This window comes from Trachypithecus francoisi, unplaced genomic scaffold, assembly GCF_009764315.1.
Source record: "Trachypithecus francoisi isolate TF-2019V2 unplaced genomic scaffold, Tfra_2.0 Lachesis_group16, whole genome shotgun sequence".
Classification (NCBI taxonomy): Eukaryota; Metazoa; Chordata; class Mammalia; order Primates; family Cercopithecidae; genus Trachypithecus; species Trachypithecus francoisi.
The window spans coordinates 60,850,272-60,855,362 of NW_022681461.1; the positions used below are offsets into that span (position 1 = coordinate 60,850,272).

The 5,091-nt window shown below is 37.2% G+C and overlaps 1 pseudogene; it reads left to right on the forward strand.

The window, feature by feature from the left end:
• The first annotated feature begins 2,631 nt into the window (after window positions 1-2,631).
• LOC117099250 lies at window positions 2,632-3,592 on the forward strand (annotated as a pseudogene).
• The last annotated feature ends 1,499 nt before the right edge of the window (window positions 3,593-5,091 follow it).

Genomic DNA, 5,091 nt, shown 5'->3' on the forward strand with positions numbered 1-5,091 from the left:
TTCTTTATGCTTCTGTTAGACTCTGAAACACTCCTTTCAGTTCCCGGAGTCTTAGAATGCTTTTTATTAACTCTCAGCCTTTATTTAAAGTCTTCCCTACAAAGAGTCAGATCTATTTGATGGAGTTGCTTAGAAAGAGACACCACCATGTTCTCCCTAATTGGCCTCTAAATAAATATTTGAAAATGTATTATATTGGTGCAAAAGTAATTGCAGTTTTTGCCATTACTTTTAATGACAAACACTGCAATTACTTTTGCACCAACCTACATATTGTATAAACTCAAACAAGGGAATAACCAGAGGGAGAGAAACACGTTCACTACCAGTTCACTAGATGTCCATTTTCTACCTCCTCATGTAGGCTAGTCTAGGGTTACCAATCAATACTTAATACTAGAATCTATGGTCATATCTCTCATCTACATTATATAAGTCAGCAAGCCTTCTTGAAGATGGGATAAGTGCCTTGTGATATATAAACAGTAACATGACACTAATGCTTTGGTATATTTAGAAAATATATAATTAGCATAATGTGGCCAAGTTTATTTATGTCTGCCTTTTCATTCCTGGTAATATTGATGTTAATGTGGTAGTTGCAAGCAGCTTTCAATTTCTTGGCAGTTCAATTCCACAGTACTTTAATTCATTATTTGCTGTAAGGCAGAGAGGAAGGTTGAAAAGTATACTTCAGCTGTAGTTTCTTCTTTACAGATTTAGAGAGACTGAAGAATCCCTAATACAAAACTAAAGAATGCATTATGGAATAACCTTTCTGAAATTGTATCATAACTGTTTAACCATTGCCAGAACTAAATGAAGCTATGTTTTTCATTGAGATTCAAAACTGAAATTATAGTATATGTGCAAATACCATTTGAATATTTCTGACAAAGATAAGCAGTGCAACGAGTTGATGCTTCTGTTGAAAGGGGATAAAACCACTCTGCTGGCAAGGCATTTATCATTACAGGAAATTATAAAAAGTATCAGTAATTTTATTCCCCATTCTGAGATGATCACTCATAGCTGTGGTCTCTGTTATTGCAATAACAAATTGAGAAATAATATTTCCCCCAGGAAAATGTGGGATGTTTTAATGTTTTATGGCAGAAAGACATTTTTGCAGACATTGCAGAAAGTTAATGTCTCCTTTAAATTGGGCTATAATTCAAAGAGAACTATGAAATGCATCTGCAAAGAGTCAGCCAAATAAGTAAGCTTATTCTTTCAGTTTATTACCAAAATATTTTTGATTTTTTGTTGCTGTTGCTCATTTTGTGACTACAGGATGCAATGCAGTTTGCTTGTATCACATATGTCCTTGGTTAGGAAAAATTAAATATTCCTAAATAATGGTGTGTGACGCTCTGTGTAAGGATAAGTTGAAGATATTATGTAAGTTCTCCATTCTCCCCCTGCATTTCACCATTTTTCATGCATTATTCCATTCGTTAATGTACAAATATTTATTGAGCAACTACTATTTAGCAGGCAATATACTATGGGCTGGGAATACTGTGTTGAGGGAGAGTGGCAAAAGCAAGTAATAAATAAATGGTATATAATAACCCCATAATAAAATGTCAAAGAAAAAGTTAGAATGGATTATTCCTGCAAAAAAATGTATCTATCTATTTTTAAAATGTTAGTTTTCTACAGTATCTGCATTTTTTGTTTCCTAATGGAAATAAAATTTTGCTTTAATGTAGTCAACTATATATTTATACATTTATTCTTCAAAGTATTTAATTGTGATATATACATTTAATTTTTAAAAGTGTATAAATGTATAGGAATGGTTCAAAGACAATAAAATTATCCCTCTTATATCCAGCTTCAGAATTAGCAGATCACCAGTACATGCCTTCACCTCTCTCTACCTGCCCTTAGAGTATTATCTCCTTTCTCTTCCCAATGTTAAATGTTATTGCAAATATTTTTATAATCCTATTTCAACTTTTTACAATTTTGCTACCTACTTGCTTATCATCACTAACTTTAAAAATTATAAAGATAAATCATAGTATATGTGTTATTCAGCAATTAGCTAGATGTGTTTAATAATATGTTTGCAATTTCTCCACTTCTACACATGTAGCTGTAGTTCATACAGATTTAGTGTTTCATCGTGTAACAATAACAAAATTGTTTTTCCATTTCATGTTTGATAAATGTGCAAACTGTTTTCCACACTTTTGCAGAGAAGTGATTATGTAAAAATGTTAGTGAACATTACTGTGCACATCGCTGGGGGCACATAGATATTCATTTTTCTAGAATACACATAATAATGTTATTACTGAATCACATGTCCAGCTTTACAAGATAACTAAAACAGTTTAAAAACAGAAAACAAAGACATTTAATGCACAATGTGAGGATGAAAAACTATATAACCAACTTAAATGCAAAAAAAAAAAAAAGTAATTCAACATCCATTTACTAAACAACAACAACAACAAAACTTGCATACTAAAAAGACAGGAAATTCGGTCATTGGCAGAGCCTGGGTCCTGTCCTCTTGCTCTCCTTCCCAGACAGCATGAGCTTCACCACTCACTCCACTGTCACCAACTACCAGCCCCTGGGTTCTGTCCAGGCACACAGCTAAGGCGCTCAGCGTCCATGCAGGTGCTGGGGCCACTGGTTGCCAGATCTCTGTGTCCCACTCCACCAGTTTCCATGGAGGCTTGGGACCCGGGGGCCTGGCCGTGGGGATGGCCTGGAGGATGTGGCAGGAATGGGAGGCTTCCAGAAGGAGGAGACCATGCAAAGCCTGAACGACTGCCTGGCCTCCTACCTGGACAGAGTGAGGAGCCTGTAGACCGAACTGGAGGGTGGAGAGCAAACATAGGGCGCACCTGGAGAAGAAGAGACCCCAGGTCAGAGATTGGGGCGATTACTTCAAGACCATTCAGGACTTGAGGGCTCAGATCTTCACAAATGCTGTGGACAATACCCACATTGTTCTGCAGGTCAGCAATGCTGGTCTTGCTGCTGATGACTTTAGAGTCAAGTATAAGACAGAGACGGCCATGTGCCAGTCTGTGGAGAGAGAAATCCATGGGCTCCACAAGGTCATGGATGACACCAAAGTCACTTGGCTGCAACTGAAGACATAGATCGAGGCTCTCAAGGAGGAGCTGCTCTTTATGAAGAAGAACCATGAAGAGGAAGTAAAAGGCCTGCAAGTCCAGATTGCAATTCTGGGTTAACCGTGGAGGTGGATGGCCCCAAATCTCAGGATCTCGCCAAGATTATGGTAGACATCCGAGCCCAATATGATGAGCTGGCTCAGAAGAACCAAGAGGATCTAGAAAAGTACTGGTCTCAGCAGATTGAGGAGAGCACCACAGTGGTCACTACGCAATCTGCTGAGGTTGGAGCTGCTGAGGTGACGCTCATGGAACTGAGACATACAGTCCAGTCCTTGGAAATCGACCTATACTTGATGAGAAATATGAAGGCCAGCTGGGAGAATAGGCTGAGGGAGGTGGAGGCCTGCTAAGTCCTGCAGAAGGAGCAGCTCAACAGGATCCTGCTGCACCTGGAGTCGGAGCTGGCACAGACCCGGGCAGAGGGGTAATGCCAGGCCCAGGAGTAAGAGGCCCTGCTGAATATCAAGGTCAAGCTGGAGGCTGACATCACCACCTGCTGCTGCCTGCTGGAAGACAGCAAGGATTTCAGCCTTGGTGATGCCCTAGACAGCAGCAACTAACTCCATACAAACCATCCGAAAGACTACCACCCACTAGAAAGTGGATTGCAAAATGGTGTCTGAAACCAAGAACACCAAAGTTCTGAGACATTAAGCCAGCAGAAGCAGGTTCTCTTTGGGAAGCAGGAGGCCAATAAAAAGTCCAAAGGTCAAAAAAAAAAAAAAAAAAGAAAATTCATTGATGAGTTTTTAACTTCTAATGTTCCTATGTTCACTTAATTGTAGCCTTTAATGCTTCATATCCCCGTGCTAAGTCAGTGGTTTCTTTGAGAAATCTTTATTTTATTCTCAAATTTACTTACTTTTATCATGAGAGTCTTTAGCAGTATCAATTCTAAATGCTGTCTTAATTTCAGGCCATCTATTTACTTTTTATGTAAAATAGAAGTTTGAGTCAGTCTGTATTCAAATTCATTTGGTGGATTCCCCCATCCATATATTTCCTATTCATTTATTTATTTAGCAAAGATTAATTGAGTCTTACTATTTCCCAAGCACTATGTAAACTGGTGATATAACTGTAAACATTCAAAATTTGTCTTCTATGAAAAACAGAAAATAAATGTTAATAAGATATTAACTATTGATAAGTCCTAAGAAGAAAAATAAAACAAAGAAATGAGTAACAGGTGATGCTCTTTTGATGGATGTTCATGAAAGTCTTCAAAAGGTGATGTTTGAGCTGAGATCTAAATCGTTGCCATGAATGAGCAATGTGTCTGTTTGTAGAAAGAATGATTCAGTTAAAGAAAACAGTACAAAGATCATGATGCAGAAAGACTCTTGACATGTTTAAACTTGCCATGTTCATGGCAAGAAGGCCAGCATTGCCATACTGATAGAGTTTGTCGAAAACATTCAGAGATATAGTAGAAACAGTTACATACTGACATGAGAGTATCTGTCTCTTGTTTATAACTATTAAAAGAAACTTTTGTAAATGCTGCTGGCTGGAATATACTATTTACCAGAAAAAAAGGAAATTAATTCTACTTCTGTTACTTTTGTTTGTTTGTTAAATCTCTTTACCTGCTTGAGTGATTATGGGGGATTATTTCTCAAATCTTCAGAATTCAAGCATCTTGCCAGACTCCATTAATTCTGCATTAATTTTGCCAGAAATAAGATGAATACATTTGCCTTAGAGCTTCAAGTCATCTTTAGCATAGAGATATTATTGTTTTGTCTTAGCTTTGATTTATTTTGTGTTATCTGTTTGTTTTGTGTATTTATTGGACACTTTTATTTGTAGTTAGGTCCTCTTCTCAGTAATCCTTGGTTTTGATTAGTTTCTCGTTTTGTATTTGTCTTTTACTGCAACAATTCTGAGGGAATTAATAAAGATTACCTTCTAAAATTTCTATTTC